Source organism: Megalops cyprinoides, chromosome 15 (genome assembly GCF_013368585.1).
Source record: "Megalops cyprinoides isolate fMegCyp1 chromosome 15, fMegCyp1.pri, whole genome shotgun sequence".
Lineage (NCBI taxonomy): Eukaryota > Metazoa > Chordata > Actinopteri > Elopiformes > Megalopidae > Megalops > Megalops cyprinoides.
Genome location: NC_050597.1, coordinates 23,975,896 through 23,995,659, shown reverse-complemented (window position 1 = coordinate 23,995,659; position 19,764 = coordinate 23,975,896).

Genomic DNA, 19,764 nt, shown 5'->3' with positions numbered 1-19,764 from the left:
GTCGTATTGTTACATGTGGATTTGACTAATATAACAATACAATGTTTTACACATGTATGAAAATTCCTGTCATCTAAACATCTCCGATTTTAAACACCTGGGCATGCGCATACTCAGTCCTCTGAATAGGTGTGCATGCAGGTGAGGAGATTCTCCTGGCGGTGTCTTAAAGATTACTTTCTAATAATTTTATTTGTTTATTCAATTTGTTTTGTTTCATGTGTAACCTACTCCAGCTCTCTCAAATCAGCCCAGCTTGTCATGTTTTTAAATGCAATTTAAATTTTTGGATCAGGTGTCAGTATTTCCAGATCTGTCAGGATGAAAGTGCTCACAAAAGTCAATCAAAAAATCAAAATGCAGAGCTCAAATTTACTCATTTGTGATTTGAAAAAAAAAATGGACATACAGTAGCTAGACAGGGAATTCTGTGCACCTCTGCTCCCCAGGGGAGAAACCAAACGTCAATAATATCCCCTTTTAAAGAGCAGCAAAGTGTGATTGACTAAATGCCAGAGCATATCAGGACGGATAGTGCCATTACACTCGAAGGAAAACAAGACATTTATCTCAATAGTAGCACTTCCCAAAAGGACCACTAAACAAGTGAAGATGAAGTCCTCCTCCTTTTTTTTTTTTTACAAAAGCCATGAACTTTCCTCTGAAATAATTGCTCATGGATTTTTGAAACTTTCAAAATTTAGTTAGGAGTCAAAGATGGGATGGTTCAGATCATTCTGAAGGACTACATACATGGTGTGGTACATGGTGATACAACACGTGATACAATTGTGTATTTGAAATAAAAGATAAAATATGTTTCTTTGTTCATTTTTAATTATTTGCCTCTTATATACAGTGCATTATTAAAAGCTGAAATAGGTTTATACAGCCTGTGGTTGGGATGTGAATCTGGACTATTGAATATAAAATGTTCTAAGTGTCCTATGTCCTAAATAATAAATTCATCCCCATTAAACCTCACTCTAATTATAAGGAATTATAATTATATAATTATATAAATAGGAACATAAGCAATATTTTAATAACATCTTGTGTGTAAAACTAAAGTTTCAACAATGCAAATAAAAGTAATGGTAATTTAAATTTGGTTTCAACTTGTTGGCACCCATTTCAATGATTTCATCATTTTGCCTTTTTGCTTCATCCACAAAGCTGTCTGTGGATACTTTGAAAACGTTCCTTTGCCTTTTGTTTGATGTCAAGTTTCTCGTCGTTTCTTTGAGATGAAGAGAGGAAAAAAAAGAGGCAAAGTTTGGACCAAAAAAGAAAAATTAATAAATAAATAAAACAAAACACCCAAAACAAAGTGCAGAAGAATTTGCGAAAGGGTCCGGGCCGAGGCGCAGCGCTGACAGGAGGGGAAAATAAATGACCTGGGAGAACAGGAAGGGTTTGTCCTCTGTGTTTCCCGCACCTTTTCATCCCTTTGTGGTGGCGGGGCCTATTCTGATGCAGATGGACCTCGACGGGGCCCGCGCCGAGCCTTCCGTACCCCTCGGCTCGGGAGGCAGGAGCGGGGAGGGGAGGGGGGGGGAGCTGTATTTATGAGCGCTCGTCTCCCCCGCTCTGTGACGGCACTCTTGTTTGAAAGTGGCGGAATTACGTTAATGAATGCATGCCTGAACACATGGACTCTGAATCCAGGCAAAGAGAGTGCCCCCATCTTTCTCTCTCTCTCTTTCTCTCTCTGTGTCTCTCTCTTTATCTCTCTCTCTCTCTCTCGCTACCTCTCTCTCTGTCTCTCTCTCTCTCTCTCTCCCTGTCTCTCTGTCTTTCTCCAGTTTCCCCCCTCACAGACATGGCATGTGAGCCCGTGCGCGGCAGAGCCCAAAAATAAAAGCAGACCTATAAACTTATGAAACCGGATCTGAACTGGAAGGGCTTGGGGCTGGAAGGGCGTGAGGTCATGCCCTCACCACGGCAACATGCCCCAAAGGAGTTCGCCCGCAGCACCAGCTCTGTTGGTGAACAAACAAAGATTACAACTGTCGCTGCAATTCATGAATGAAAAGAAGAAACCCTCCCTTTTTATTTTATGTGGGCCTGCCTTTTTAAGAGGCAATAAGGAGCGGGCTGTAACCATTAGAGAGTAGCACTCTGAAGTAATTGCATAATTAAATGCGCAAACAGGAATTACAGCTCAATATACTGAAATATCATCAAGACACCATTTAAATACCATTTAAAAGTAAGTGCCGCAATTAATTATTCAACATGGGACAACATTAAACCATATTAGATGCAGATATCAGATATCACACGCATATAAGAGAGGACCAGCACAATATAAAGTAATACCATATTACAATCGATTAAAACAAAGCATAATTCATTATTTGAATATGTTGTGCAGAAAACTGTCACGAACAATGCATTCCTGCCTTTAAATCTCCACAGTTTAGCTCACAACAAGTATTCCTGTGATGTTGTGCATGTTAAATTTTGATTACCTCCATAAAAAGAGAACTAATTTAGCGTGGACATGAACCCCAGCGTGGCCATGTTTTTCACAGCATTTAGCGCTGTCAGCGCTTGGCCATAGCAGGACCCCGGCCTAGTGCAGCAGAGCTGTTTCCCCAACACGGAGACGCCGCACCACGTTCACCGCCACCACGCGGTCTCCACGTCTCTTTTTTTGTCCTTTCTTTCTTTCTTTTTTTGCTGTAACCAGGTTCTTTGTATCAGGAACCTATTGGGTGCTGATTTGACGCGCCGTTGAGATGAAAGCGGGACTCATGTTAGTTTGGGCATCAGGGGATCGGAATGTAGGCTATTTAACACGGGAGTCAGACAATCCTCTGCCCGAGGACAGCCCCCACCCCGGCAGATCCACTAAATAAATAGAGAAGTAATTAACAGTGCGCTGAGAGGGCAGGCTGCATTTCATTACAGCTCCTGCAAAACAGAGAGGGAGAGAGAGAGAGAGAAAGCGAGGCGGATTCACGCTGTGGCCCGCTGTCTCTGTGCAGACCGAGAGCCCTCCCTCAGACTTGGAAAGCCCCCCCAACCCCATCCTTACATCCCCTCATGTTCTTGTTTAAAACTGAAGGATCAGAGGACCTCAGAGACAGAGTCTCAGAAGCAGAGGCACTGAATTCCCCTCCATTTCATTCTGTTTCTCCTCTTGCTAGTGGGGGATCGTTACGGCCTCGGCACGTCGCCGTCCCGTGATCTAATGTGACCTCTGCACTGCAGCGGGGCAGCGTGTTGTTGTGGTCACATACATTAAACACGAGTCCCACAGCTTGTTAAAGATGCCTTAGGTCAGGCCGGCTCCCTCAGCATCACAGGAAAGCGCACCGCCTGAGGAGTCACGCCGCTCTGAGTTCAGCTGATTTGGACGTCAATCCGTTCCCCGGGCGTCGCAAGTGGATGTCTCGCTCGGCGCTCGTTTGCTTTGGACTTCGCTCCGCTGGTGCTGAACTGCACGCCTGTGTTTCTAATGGTGTAATGAGATTTGTAAGAATTATGAAACAATTGAGCCACTGTTCCTCGCGCTCGTAGTAAGCAGAGAGCCACGCCGCAGATGAAATGCGTGGGTCATATGCCTTTTGACGCTGTTTTTTGCTACTGTTGATGCTGTTTTAATGCATTACTTCACCATCCTGATGAGGAAAGGACACACAGACAAATGACTAGGCATTCAGCTGGGCTCTGGGTTCAGAAGAGCATGAGAAAATTAAGTCATCTTAATTTATAGTGCTCGTTCAAAAAAAGTATACTTGAAAGCAGACACATTAATCCAGCGACGTTTTCTCTGAAATCAGTTTGGCACTTTTGATTGAATCCACATGTCATTTTGTCATAATAAGGGAGGGCTTTTTAAATTATAATAGTGCTTTCCCTCAGGACAACTTGGCTGTTTTGATTGAATCTGAGGGTGTGTCTCCAACAGAGCTCTTGAGATGGGTCTCTCCCATAACGCATTGCTCTCAGATGACAGAATGACTTCATAATGTAAAGGAATGACTTGCTGTGCACCGGGTATGTGGGCACTCATCTTAAAATCCGCACTGACAGGGAGGGAAATAGGATTCCTAACTGATGCCCTGTTCCGTTTCCACCGCTCTCAAATTTCACGAACGTGCTCAACATCAGTATTGGAGGCTGAACATTACCTGCATTACATGAGTTTTATCTGAACTAGTCTTCGTGGTTGATGTTAAAAATTCATTTGCTTCCCTTCCACCGGTTTGGTTAATTTCAGATTCTGATTGTTTGCATCTATAGAGTGCACAGAATTGAATGACCCATTTAGGAGCGTTCTCACCTTGGTCCCGCTTGTCCTGTGATTCGGCGTGTAACATTTTTTAGATAAAAAGGTGAGGTGAGAAGGCTGTGTATCATGCATTGTGGTTGTACTGTGGGTAGATGTATAATCAGATGCAAAAATAAAATAAATACCAGTGAAGGAATCTGAGGTCATGGTCCTAGTCACAGATATATATGTGTGAGATATACAGAAATCGACCCCTGTCTCTGAGTGTAATGGCATAGAAGAGAAAGCTGGGAAGCATTTACATTCACATTTACATTTACATCGGACATGAAAGTGTACCCTTCTGCACCTGCTGCAGTGAGATGAGACAGGCTCTAGTTACTGTGCCTCCTGAGTACTGCTGCAGTAAAACACCTTCAGTGCTGTGGCATTGGTGTGTGCATGCATGTGTGTGTGTGTGTGCGTGTATGCATATGTGGGTGTATGCATGTATGCGTGCTTGCGTGCATGCGTGTGTGTGTGTGTGTGTGTGTGTGCGTGTATGCATATGTGGGTGTATGCATGTATGCGTGCTTGCGTGCATGCATGTGTGTGTGTGTGTGTGTGTGTGTGTGCATGTATGCATATGTGGGTGTATGCATGTGTGCGTGCTTGCGTGCATGCATGCGTGCGTGTGTGTGTGTGTGGGTCTGCATATGCATACATGTGTGTGTATCTGTGTATGTGTGTGTGTGTGTACATATGTAGTCGTGTGCATGTGATCTGGTGTTAGGCGCATGCCGTGATCTGGTGTTGACTGCCTTAGGGTCGCCCTCATGACTATGCCGGTCCCTTGCCTCCCATCCCCTAGGTATACTCCATAATGTTAGCCTGCCGGAGTTTTTTCCTTGTTGCACACTGGTACCTTTTCACTGCCCCTCCTCTCCTGCCTCTCTGTTCTACATCCCTGCCATTCTTATCATCCACTAACCACTGTTTTCTGTTTGCTTCCTATCCCTGCTCCGGGCTCCTGTCCGGAGCTTTAGCCCAAGCGTCTCATCCCGATTTCCAGTCCTGCTACCTCGCTGCCCTGCCCATCAAAGCCAACTGCGTTCCAAGAGCCGGACATCCTAGGAGACATTTTTATAATCACCCTGCTGTTAATTACTACTATCAATTAATACTATCAGTCTATCAATCTTAAATGTCTTAAAGTACACTGTATAACTTGTCTTTAACTCTATCTGCCCAGTGCCAGCCAGAAGCAGATGGGCTCCCCCTCTGAGCTGGGTTCTCCTCAAGGTTTCTTCCTGATAGGGAGCTTTTCCTTGCCACTGTTGCCTTAGGCTTGCTCTCAGGGGGTCTCAGGCCTGGGAACAATGCAAAGCTGCTTTGTGACAACTTGTGTTGTAAAAAGCCCTATACACATACTGTAAAAATGAATTGAATTGAATGTATGTGTGCTTGTTTGCATGTATGAGTGTCCATGTGTGCATGTGTGTGTGTACGTGTGTGTGTGTGTGTGTGTGTGTGTGTGTGTATATATGTAGGCGCGTGCATGTATGTGTGCTTGCGTGCATGTATGTATGCGTGTGCGTGTGTGTGCGTGTGCATGTGTGCACTGCAACCATACAGCCTGAGCTCACGCTGACTCGCGCTGCCGCCGGAGGGAACAGAAAGGGGGATTGTTCCGTGTGGGGAGAACACAGGGTGCCATTGTAGCCCGCAGGAGCAGGGCACAGGGACACAAAGGCAATTAGCGTATTTCCAGAACTGAGGCATCACTACAATGGTTACTTTCAAACAGGGACACAAAGATCCTCGAAAGACCATCCCTGTACCAGGAAAAGAGAGAGCTTTTCTACCAGATCGAACTGCACGATGGCAGGGAGAAATCGACTGAGACTTGGGGTTCATTGTTCACTCTCTCTGACTGTGCCTTGCACTAGACCCCAGCAAAGGAATTCCTCCATGTTTGTGTCCCATTACACATCTGTCATTTGAGACCTATGACATGCTATTTGAGCTGTTTGGTTCATAACTGTTTTGGTGGATGTGGCATTTGCCCCCTCTGATGTCCCCTCAAATTTTCTGACAGAAAATGACATCACACACAAGTAAGATGGTGATGAAAGATGAGCTGGTGCTGTTGATTTGAGAGTGAAATACAGTAATTGTACAATGTCATGCGACCTTTCCATCTGTCTGCTTTCATTTTCTGAGTAAATGACTCACGCTGTATCTCTGGCTCAGATATACTGTATCACTATCCTGTAGTGAACCCACTATCACACACAGTTCCCTCTGTCCTTATATACCTTTACCTCTTTCTGCACACCCTCCATTTCTACATGCCCACCTCCCTTTGTCCCCAGTACACTAATCCTTATTGTCATCAATTCACACAGGGGCATCTGTGTTTCAAAAGTGGTGGTTAATTCTAACCACTAACCACTTCTAACCACCAAATTCTAGCCACTTTTAATTTCATCAAAGTCAAACTACAGACTAGGGATATATACTCTTCATCATGTAAGTTTGGATTTCTTTATGCGTTTGTGTATGCTTCTGTATGCATATGGGTTTATGTGTTAAAGCAGATAAAATTATGGCACTGTGGGTGTAGGAGATTGCGGCCTTTGTTTTCATTGTGGGGTGCTCTGTATCCATGTTTTTGTGAGGTACTTCCGCCATGGCGGTGGAGCACAAGAGATTCGCCCCTTTAGCACCAGCCTCAGGGCAGAGGTGAGGCTTGCAGCACTGGGAATGCTGGGGGCTTGGGTGGTCCAGGGAGTTGGGGGAGGGGGGTGGGGGGTGCAGGGGGCATAAGGGAACAGGGCGGGGAGCACAGCTCCTCCAGCCTTTTCTTCAGGCCTCTCTCCTCCTGGTGTTCCCCCCAGCTGCCACTTCCTCGCTCTCATTCCATCTGATGCCGCTCTTCCTCCTCCTCTTCCTCCGATCCGCCGGTCTCTCCCCGCTCTGGCGCTCTGTGCCTTTAAGTCGGCCCGCTGTTGTCTGCGGCCAGCGGGCTGAGGAACTCAACAGGTGCAGTGGAGCAGAGAGAATACGCTCCCCGCCGCTTGCTGCACATTCTTTCCCTAATCCAGTCAGTGCGGCATTCCGCCGGCAGGTCCTTCCATCAGCAGGCCCGGTGAGTCCCCCCTGCGTCACCGCAACCGGGACCGCCGCCTGTGACACGGCACAGGGGAACAACCACGTGTCTGTTTGTTATTTTATTTTGTTTAATTTTTTTGCACAGATTCCAAGCAGGGCACAGTCTCTGTCTATCCACCACGTTCCCCCATCACCAGGTGTGACCATGTGACCGTGCATCAGACCTGATCTGCTCTGTGAGCGTGGCGATGGTGAGGTGCCAATCAAGATTAGAGCTGCATGTTTCAAAGGATGCAGAGCTGATGTATGTTTCCGCGGTTCTCTGAGGGGATCAGCAGGGGTGATACATACAGATTGTATAATTTCCACTTCCTGTATGGAGGCCTGTTTTCCTTTCCTTTCATCCCCAAACCCTCTCAGCCTGCATATGTTTATTACATATAGCCTTTTATATGGACTCTAAAAGAGCGAAAAATGTTACATTAAGATACATTAATGATAAAGTCTATAAGTACATACACATGTATGTATATGTATGTAAGTAACGGATGTAATATATGTATATTTATAAATGTATTCCTAGATTATGTACTGGAAGGTAAAACCAATATGGGTGCACAGTATATGACGTCTGATAAGCTATTTTCCAGCCAAAGTGCCCACTCTCTTCATTGCGGTGGTCTGTATTGGACTGCATCAGTCTGGTTTAGGACAGGTCGTTTAAGTGCTGGGAAGGCTTAAATGGGTCAGTGTGGGCTGGCCCATGTCTCTCAGCACTGGATTCCTGGAGATGGTGTGGTTCTTCAGTCAAACGAACAATAAAGTCTGATCAATAAGCCATTTTTTCCACTGGGGGAAAGATTTCACACACTGACGTGTTTCAGCAGTGAGCCAGGGAAGACTCTAATTAACAGGAGTGTTTGGTTTCAGAGGGTCTTGTGCTGTACTTTCTTCTGTATACTGTCTGAATACCTTCTACAAATAGTACTACATAAATCTACATGAAGCCTTCGTAGGGACTACATAAACATTCACAGAACCTTGTCACAACTGACAATAACTATCCTAAGGACATTACAAATGATGCAACCATGGTATATTGATTTTGTGTGATATTGTAATTTCCAGCTGCCCAGCTGTATAAATTGATATGTAAGGAAAAACAAAGAAATGTATGTAGGTCATTCTGGATGGGGAAATCACATTTTTAATATAAGGGTAAGTAATGTCATGTAATGTAATGTCACCCATGATATGGATGATGACATAGCACAATCTGTCTATGAATACCCTTTGACAGCTCCTTATTATCTGCCCTTTTCTAGTCATGTAGCCAAGGACAATGGTGGACATGCTCTATTAATTATTGTTCATTCATTTTTCTGTGTGGCTATCTGCATAAGGGGAAATGTCCCTGTGTCCACCACAAAACAAGCCCTTATTGATTTGGCCCGGCGCAAGTGAATTCATTAACCTTGCAGGCGAAAGAGGAAATATTTCAACTGCCGCGCTTCGTTAACGAGGGGGGCCACCAGGCGATGCGTTCGTGCCGTCTGCAGCGACCGGCGGGCGGGGCGCGGCAGTCCTCCGCAGCTGTTGCCAGGCCGACCCATTGTGCTGCTCCTGCCAGATTCCGAGAAGCTCCAGGATTCCGCGGAATGTTCCGTCTGGAGACCCGGCCACGTTTAATTGGGATTAGGCTGATGACACGGCCGTGGAGCCCGTGGTGCCTGTGGCTCCAGAGCTGCAGTGAGCTAAGTCAGCCAATGGGGGGGGGGCTGTGGCTTTGGGGGAGGGGTCAGCATTTCGGTGAGAGATCTGGGATGCGATCGTCATCCAACCCGAACACAAATGACACCAACCCCAGCATATGGCAATGTTGTGAAGTGGCTGTGCTTTTGACTGGATGTTTTGCCCTGTGGCAACACTGTTGCCGTCCTGACTAAGATGTTGTGAGGATGTTGTAAGGATGTTGTCTCAGCAGTCTTGGCCCCTCATCCATTTCTTCAGTTTGTGCACAATAGTAAATAAATAAATAATGTTAGCCATTTTTACAGTTAATCTTTTAAAGTTTTCCCACCCTTTTATGCAGCCCTCTTCCGTGATTAGATATCATATCTCACCACCACAACAACTGTGCTAACGCAGGAGCGCTGGGGCACTGTGAACGGAATCAACCGATCCGCTCACAAGCAAGTCCCCGGCGCTCTACAGTGACCTAAGCGCCAATCGGAGGATGGGCGTGGCTTCACTGACATCATCCGAGCAGCCTGCAGGTGCCTGATGAGTGACAGGGTGAGAGCAGCAGGCCCATTCATTCCGCCGCCGTGAGCTCCCGGTCATCGTTAGCTGATGACACAGCTGGGATTGAACATGGGTCGTAGAGCTTAGCCTGTGGCCACATCGAATGCCTTAACCACAGAGTTACTTGGGAGCCCTTACCGTAGAAAAATGTAGAAAAAAATCTGTGTATAATTGTGGCCACAGTCACAAGGTGCTGTTCTTTCTATAGGTTTTAGCAATTGCAACGAGCTCAAAATAACATTTTCATGTATTCTTCAATGCAAAATGTAATAACCCTAAGCAGCTAATTTGACCAATACACAGTGCTGCACACCATCATTCAGATGCACACCTATTACATTTATTGCCTGGGCTAACAATAGCAAGCTATCTCCCTGCAATAAATTCACACAAGGTCTCTGTCAGCTGGAAGGTGATCAGAACAGCAGTGGTGATGGTAACCTTATTTAGCCATTAAATCCACAAGCAGGCTGCCTTGTGAACGCTTTATCTATTTGTAGCTGCCCATCGCCTGTCGCCGGCTCCGACCGAAAGCAGGTGGACTGCTGGTGGCAGGTGTCAGGTATGGTTGGGCAACGCTGGTATTTTTCACAACCCCCCCCCCCCCCACCCACCCACCCTCCTAACTGTGTGGGCCTCATCCTTACTTTGTCTGGTCCTCTGTTTATCTGTCACTGACAAATAAATAAATTGCCGCGCAGCAAAAAGTGTTGATTTTCTCCTCATTCATTTCACAGCGTAGAAAAAACCTTATCTGCGCTGTCACCTCTCATCTCATCTCTCCACGGAGAGACACACTTCCACAGAGAAATCCGAACAGACAGGAAATCTCACGCCGGACGTGTGACAATCTCAGACAAGGCGGCCTGCGCCTCGCATCTAATGCTAATTTTTTTATCATCTTTTTCTTCGTTTTTTATCCCATAACTTCTCTGTTGTACAGGCTAAGACTCTATGGGATTAGACTGGAGTAGGCCACTTTACTATGCAGTTTTTAGATCTCCCAAAGAACTAATTTTGGGATGGTTCTTCTGGCATTTCCATCCGGATGAAGCTATTCTTATTCAACCCCCAAAAAAAGATGAGGCTGTTAATATGTAGCAATAGTGCACTGGCATTTGAAACTCTGAGCGAGATTATCTCTAGCTAAGAAGCTATCCATACGTTACTGTGCAGCACACAGTTTAAAAACAAACTGGACTTCATGGTTAACCTTGATTGTCAGAGGTATCTTTTCTCAGCTGTTCCGATGTTGATCCAGATGGAATTTTGTAGATCTGGTGTGTGGTGCGTTGGGCAGAATTGTTCTGACAAACTAATAAAAACAACAGACAATAACTATTCAGAGGGTGCACACATATATCTTACATTCTACTGAAGATACCTTTGGAACATTTTTATAGATATTTTTAGTCACTCATTTAATTTAGATACCCATGGCATTGGAAGACCCACTCAGTTCCCCCAACACAAATGAAACAATAAATGAATACCACACAAAAGGGTGCATCAAAGCATCCCTTTTTAGTTTATTAATATTCTGTGTCCCTGTAGCAATATTACTCTTTATTTCATACAAAATTAATTGTTGCTAAATGAAAGCAAGTGCAAGCGCTTAAAAAAGTATTTAAAGAATTACTAATAAGGTAATGTTGGCGGTTATGTAATGTGACATTTGTCTCTAGTTTCGTTTGCCAATCACGCGTGTAATGCGAATAGAATTTGAAACACCCTTCTGAATATTGATCAAGCCGTTCAACAGAAGTCCTCATCAGGGGGTGACTAGGTGCTGTGTTAAGTCGTCCCACGGACAGCACAGCATCGCACACCAAAACTGTGCGTGCAGGAACTAAATAGGTAAAAATGAAGCTGCTGTACTCTTGTAGAAAATTCTTTTTTTCTTTTTTTCAGGGGGGTTGGGGGGTTGCTTTTGCTCTCAGCCACAATGCTTTTTTGGAGGTTTGATTCTACCCTTGTGTTGGCCACATACCATGATGAGACAGATACCCTGTTAAGTGACCTGCCATGTATGTGCCAATGTGATAATGAAACACATTGAAGAAACTGATGATACACTTGTTCTCAGGCATATGATAAAAAGATGACCCCTGATCCCTGCCCATTGTCTGAGCAGACGTCACATTTGCCAGGCTGACAACAGTTCACGTGTGCAAAATGGCTGAATGTCTTAAGAACAATGGTTGCCATTCATGGTCATTATAACACCACCGTGTTATTTCCCTCATTTATAGTAATGGATGAAAGAGGATTGCCCTTGAAATTACCACCGTGCAACAAAAAATACATCAAAGCGTGAGTGCCTCCTGTAACTAGCAGGAGACAATTATATATCCTGTGCGTGGAATGGAAAGCAAGGGATGGATTTTTCCCTCCTCTCTCTTCCTGTCAAATTTAAGTGTGAATTTGCAATTCTTTCGCTCTTCAAACATCCGCGTTTCATCAGATTGCAGATTACCTGAGATTCACCAGAAGCAGAAGCCTTACCTTGTGCTTGGATTGAAAAATAAAACATATGCACACACACACAAACAGCAATGCAATCGTAGACCTTCACTACAAGGGAGTGTGAAGCACCGAGAGCAAACACTGCCTCCTAAATGTGTCCTCAGTTCAATGACTGCTGCGAACAGGTGGCTTCCTCAATCACGTTATTTTCTTGGCACATACCCTTCTCCATGCGGCTTACATAACTTCGCCTGTTTGTATAGCTGGCCCCTTCGCTACAGCAGTGCGAGTTAAAGGAGTGGCCTCGCCCCTTCTGGGGTTCGGACCCGCAACCTTTACGCTTCAGGCGTGATTCCCAAACCTCCACGCCGCGCAGCCAGCCTGCAGTCCCCTCTGTATGTTTACATCTGTAATCGCTCATCATCGCACGCAGATCCTGAACGGTTTGGCCGCTGATCTTTGGCGCCAGACTAGACAAAGGCTGCAGTCAGTGCCGCATTCTTGACAGCTCAGGCTGCCTGCTAAGAATAGGACCTGTCATCCACTGACTCCGGCTCAGCCGAGCACTTCACCTGTCACCTACGGGGACTCGTGGGACACCTGCTCGCTGCACCCTCACATCCTGCCAGGCATTCGTGAGGCTCGCGTTCAAATTAGAGGCTGCCAGAGCGATCCGCGGCGAACGCTGTTTGCTCTGGCGTTGTCGGCGCGGAGCCGCAGCCATGTTACCGCGTTTCGACAACAGCGACTTCGATTTGCGGGCGCGGCCCTCGTTACCTGCTGTCTGGGATCTGAAAAGTGGTGCCATGGAGTCAGAGGAGGGGGCACTCAGTCTAACCGTTATGACACTCAGTCGCTAACTTTGAGTAAAAGAATGTAAGCAAGTTCACTGTATTGCTAGTCTGCACAGCCCACTCTGCATATATCAGTATTATATTCTTTCTCATGGATTATCCTTTTAACTTAAAGTGGGAATCAGGATCCAGTTCCAGGTCAGAATAAATGGTAAAGACGACAAAAGTTTCTCTCTGCAGTGATAACCACTCGCGTTACATCAGTCACAGTTTTCATTACAGCATTACGTTCAAATATAATCAATTAATGTCCCCTCTACAACAGCACGACCCCTCTAGGTAGAATGCATGCTTGATTTGGGGTCCCCTCTTGCATTCAACAGCTTTGTATTACATCAGTGGTGCTTTTATATCCACACAGTGTGTAACACACTCAGCAAGTGAATTACTGTCCCCTGTACCACAGTAGGTGTTTGTTAGCTCAATTTCAACCCTCTCTGACACCGCGCCTGTTTTTAACACAGTTGTATTGATAAGGTGCGAGGTTCTTCCGTTGCCTCATCACACAAAGTGTCAGGCACAATGGCAGTTTCCCTGTCCCCAAGGACACGCAGTGTACTCAGCAGAGCAGCCTTCACAAGTTTGAGCAGTGATGGAAATCAGCCTTGATTACTCCGCAGCATGCAGAGCTTTGCAGCGCTGAAAAAAAAGAAATCTCTGGCACAGGACGGGCATTATGTAATCATGGTGTTTGTTTGTCTTCGCCATGTCAGTTTGCTTTAAGATGCTTCAGACATAATTGCATCTCAATTTTTCAATTCCGATGCTCTCGCATTAATTCCTCCTGCTGGAATTCAGCAGCATGACTCATGGACGACTTACCACTCAGGGTAATCCTAATTGTTGCATTATCATATATTTATGCCACGCAGTGGTTTCAGTACGGGTGGGTGTTGTTTCTTTTAATTAAGCTAGTGAAAGTTGGCTGCATGTGTCACAACATCCCAGGGAGCAACAGAGTCTTACTCAAGGCTGGGCACACTGTAACAAAATGTTATGGTAACATTCCCACGCATGGATGGATTCGGGCACATTTTATTTTAAGGGCCTGCTTATGCTGTCAGGAAACATTTAAAAGACATATTATTACTCATTAAGAGTGAATTGTTGTTTGATACAGCTTATAAACACATCATAAGCAGGTAGTAAATAAGTAATATAAGTAATATTTCCTTATTTTATTACTGGCACTTTTGTCAAAGAAGTGACTCAGCTGTTAGAACCTTAAATTCATAAATTCAAGTAAATAACTGAGAACATATGAGAGGTGCATATTGAAACCAATAACTACTAAATAATTCACACTCTAAAACTGGAGGTTTATTATTCTCTTACTACCTGTTCTACATCTGTTGCTGACCGTGTTAAAAATAAAGCATAATTAATCAACAGGTTGCAATCTACTTGCAAACTTCTCAGAAAAAGTATAAAAAAGGCCTTTAAAATCAGCTTTGACAAATTGGGTTTTATTCATGCACTCTCTCTGTGAGTGACTGACCTGTGGGAAAACTTATAGTCCACATAAGAAATATTCATAGATCAACAAAAGAAAACCTCAGGAAGGTGAATACTGAAATACAGCTGCAAGTGTGAAAGTAAAATTGTGTATTTTATTTATTTTTTTTTTGCAAGCGCAAAAGTCTCTCTCCTTTCCTCACCCTCTCTGAAATGTCTCCTTTATCAACACCCAGTTTGGGATCTGTATGAGCAGGAGCCTATACCATATTTTTCTCCAGAGTCAATGACTGCTGAACTTGTAATGATATATTAAAAAAAAACATAGCACACTTGAACTGGTTACTGTAATTTAATGACAGTATGCCTTGGAGGGTAGATCAAATCTGGGCCTGAGAAACTAGCGGTAAGCATGTACAAGTGATTACGCATTACAGATTCCACATCTGTAAGCAAAAATGACTACCTGATAAATCAGTAAAGAAGAATGACATGAAACCACAATTTTCAGTCCCTTCCCTGAATTGATGCCTGGAGGAATATCACAAAATTTCAGATACTTTCTGAAAACTTTCCGAAAAATGTGCAACGTACAGAAACTGTTATGGAGACAGTTCATGCTGACATTTTTGGTCGCATTTTATTTTACGGGCATGTTTATTACTGGTAATAACAGTTGATATACATACTGTATCTCGTCAATTAAGCAGAACATCACTTTTAAAGTATCTAGTAAATGGGTAATAAACTACCAGACTAACATAGAATGATTCAGAAATTATTGTTAAGTCAGCACACTGAACGTTCACAAAATTAAAGCAAAAACAGCACAAAAATACAGCACTGTGCAAGGACACTTCTGACCAATATAAACTGACAATGCCACGAGGGACCAACTGAACCGCCCCCCCTCCTCGTCCTCCAGCCTGAACCCCAAAAAAGCTCATTAGAAATGGATGAAGTGGGTTCATGAGAACACAACATTGTACCAACATACCGGATGGCATCGCCAGGTGTTTTTGTTTTATATTTTCATTGGTCCTTTTTCTTTCTGCAGGCATGAGATTAGGCAGGTTCAACTGATAACCTGTAGCTGAGCACCTCCCCGACCAATGAGGAGACTTAATGCTTCTGCAATGGTCAACTTCACTCCAGCGTATCACACTCAGTCATGAATGATCAGCTAATTGAACTGACACCACCAGAGATGTAATCAATACTTTAAGCTTGTGTGCCTCACTTTTCTAGAATCCTGCATGGGCATATTAACTATTTGGATCAGCATATAATTCTGTCATCTACTGACTATTGTGATGTTTAATAGTACTAGTATATATATAACAGCTTAAGATAAAACATAATTAAAACATATAGTTGTCTTACATGTTTATTGCAAAAACACATAGGTTATGAGTTAAATTATACAGTATCTATTTATGGTTTCCTAACAAAATGAACAGGCCTGCAAAATACAGTGGGACCACAATCACTATATGGCAGTTGAAGTACTGCCACTGTTATATAATTCTTTATTCAGGCCTGTGTGTGCGCAACATTTTTTGTTACTAAGTGGCTTTGGAAAGTTAAAACTGACTGTTGGTCGATGCTTATTGATTGAAGAAGTGATCTCCTAAACTCAAACACACACTCTACCTTTCTTTCCCTGTCATTCACATCGTTCTTATTACATAACATCACATCAATTCATATTCTCTAATGAAGTAAGGCAGAAACCCCAGAGACAGAGAGATAACACACTGAATGTATCACCTTTCCTGAAATAGATTTATTGCCAATCCATTACGTATTGAGGATAATATGATAAAATATTTTCTGCCGGCTGCATTGTATTACTTTGGCGGGGGAGGTAGACAGGTGTGAACAGAGCAAAGAGAGTGATGAGGAAGAAAGAGAGGGATGATGGAGGAAAGAGAAGGATGAGAATAGGAGACAGGGGATGGGGAAGGAGAGAGAGGCATGGAGCCATGGAGGAAGAAGGCTGAGAAAGTTATGAGGATGAGAGAGAGAGAGAGAGATGATTAAGAATGGGTGAGAGGGATTAAGGAGGAAAAGAGGGAGGGATGAGGATGGAGGAGAAAGAGGGATGAGGGAGAGAGAGTGACAAGAAGGGAAGACAGAGAAAACTGAGAAAGGGAGAATGAAGGGATAACAGGAAGGGAGGGAGACTGCTGAGGACAGACTCAGAATGTAACTGCGCCCAGACGATTAAGAATGGAAATTGTCTGTCCTGCAGGGTTTCTTGGAAGCCATTTTACCTTATCTCCTAATTGTTTAATTGAAGTAATTGTTCAGATCCTAAGCCAATCCAGGCAAGATGGCGCATCTGGCATTTCAGGTGTAAATCTGTGCTCAAGTGAAATTTGATGGGGAAGTGTCCGAGGAGACAGCGTCCCTTCTCTCCAGGGAAAGTACAGAGGTGGGGGTTGGGGGGAGCGGGGGCGCGGGGTGGGTCCTATATTTAGCGGCGGGAAAACATCTCCCCTCACCTCACCTTCGCCGCGTTCCGCGCACATGTTAGCCGCAGCCCCAAGGTCCCGTCGCCCTTGTCAAAAACTCAAATGAGAAACAGATGGTTGTTAATCAAGGGCTGAGAGTGGGTGAAAGCAGAGCGGTGCCAGTGTGTGATCTATTGGACAGTCGTCAGCGGGAATTTACTTCTTGATTACGCGGGCACATTTCAGCCATTTTTAATTTTTTAATTTTTTCCCTTTACTAGAACCACATAAAACTAATGCCAGCTGAAGGCCCTGTCAGCCTGCTCTCCATCCTTTAACTGATGCGGAATCAGTTTTAACTGTGTACTGACGGAGGGTCACAAAAACACTCATATCAAAGGGAACAATACATTCATAACACGCCACGCTCAAAGCTTCAGGTGTCTGATGCTGCCTTTAAGACGGAGTGCGTTCGCCTGAATTTTGATTGGATGCGCCGCAGTATGACAGCGCGGTATTCAAATGTAAACTTGAGTCATTACTGATAAGGCCTTATCAGCAAACAGGTGGGATCAGGCAAGGGGCAGTGGGGGAAAGGGGTGGAGCTTCTCCGTCACAGAGCGGGAATGTAAAAGAGGCAGCTGTCAGGAAGGAAGGACCTGATGGATTGTATGCTTGTATGCTTCATGACCAAAAAGTTTTCAGATGTGATAAATATGATGCTGTTGGTTATTGGACTCAGATATGATTTGTAACTGGTAACATATATGATGGTTATGGTGATTATGTATGTGGTTATGGTGATTATGTATGTGGTTATGGTGATTATGTATAACGGTTTGTCCTGTAGACAAAGTAGACATTTACCCAGTATTTGTTCCAATCACTTGGATTTTCTGACAACATGTTCAGCCAGAAGGGGAACTAATTGGTGAAATCAGCTGGTTCAGTGTATGGGTGGGAGAGAAGCAAGCAGGTACTTCAGCTTTTCAGGACTGGGGTTTGCCACATTTGCACTCTTTGTTTTAAACTTTTTTGGAGGCTGCTTTGAATGCAATGCATAAAAAGTGATATATAAATAAAGTTATTATCATTAGTATTGTCATTATGAATTTGTGAAAACATGCAGCCCCTGCTCAGTGTTTTCCTAGACATTTTTGTCATAAACTTCATCCAGAATTCTTCTGGCGTTCTATCCTGTTTTCCATAGACTCATTGTTATAAGCAGGGCTTCTGTTGCTGAACACATGCGAGACATTCTTCACACAAATAGGATAGATGCATATAGGATCAAATAAAATATTCACAACAAGCCTTTACTATGCACATATTTTACATTTACACAAGACGATGCATGAGGTACAACATCAGTGTTGTGACAGAGAGTTTGACGTTTTGGGTATCACAGGACAATGGGTGCAGTCAGGCACAAATTGCAGTCATTGGACAGATGTTTCTTATAAGGCCAGCAAGCCAGCGCGCAAACTCAAAAGATAAAATAAATACATCTTCGGCTCTCCCTCCGAGGGACAACAAAACAAACAAAAAACCCAGATGGGAAGAAAAAGTCTTTCTTGCATTTTTTTTGCCTTTTTTTCTCACTTGTTTTCTCACTCCTCAGCCGCAATTGTATCGTCTCAGGATTTGTCATAAAATAATTGATGGAAGGGTTTTTTATACATGTCGTAAATGTGGGTTGTTGTAAATGTGGGTTGTTGTAAAATGGAGATTGGCTGTGCAGTTGATGTATATTCGCATGCAGTCTTTTCCCCCCTTTTTTTGAAAGCCATATAAATTACCAGCATTTCAGTCCCCTTATCTGTGCACCTTAAATTCTGAAGCTATTGACATCCAAATAATTCAGGTAATGGCAATAATTCAAGTAAAGTAAAGACACACAATCCTTACATGTCTCTCCCTCTACATGAAGGAGAATGGAGGAAAGGAATGAGGACAGGGAGGAAAGAACAAGAAAGGGCTTATTGGAAGGGGAAACTGTACCACTGTGGGTGGTATTGGTATGGGTCAACTGGGAGGCTGTCAAACATGCCTGCCATTTCCCATGATACCGAACAGCGAGAGTCACACTGGACGTGCATGTTGCTCATGAGAACCTCATGAGTTCATTCAACAGCCCTGGGGTAAAATGTGTCATTGGCATGTTACTGAAACAACCTGTGTGGGTCACACATAGGAGTCTTACAAAATACCCAGCATTGCTATTATGTTTATGTGACATCACTGTAACGTTGAGGGGCTGGCTAACATCTATCCACTGCATCTTACCACCACAGATTAAAGCTAAAAATAATGCATTACATCACTGGTGTGGGTGATGACCTTGTGACTGCAGTAATATATCTGCTGGTGTGATGTTCATCTCGCACCTTTCACAGGGGTTTTAAGAGGTGGGGTTTTTTTCAAGAGCCCCACAAAGACACTCTGTACAGTGCAGGTTCAGGTTTAAGGGTATATCATGTCCTATCACTTAACTGAGGATTGTAGTGTCTGCCAATTACAGCCCATTCCAATGATGTGCAAACACCCACTTCTCTGACGGTTAATGACATGGATGTTAATGAAGGCCTCTTCAGAGGTGCACTGAAGAAGCTTAATGAAGGGCCGTGCCAGAGTTCTCTCTCTCTCTCCCTCTCTCTTTCTCTCTGTCTCTCTCTCATTCTCTCTTCTTCTCTCTCTGTCTCTCTGCAGAAAGAGAAAGTCTCTGCTGTTTTGGGCCCAGCGCTTCTGATCAGATGCATTAAAGTTTAAAACACTTGAACAAATTACTTTGGCCTGCAAAAGTACAACTTTTTTAATTGGAAAAAAGCGGACGGGTACTTTCTCATAGGTTAATTACTGCTAATGACTTTGTTTTGTTTGAACAGTTGGAGAT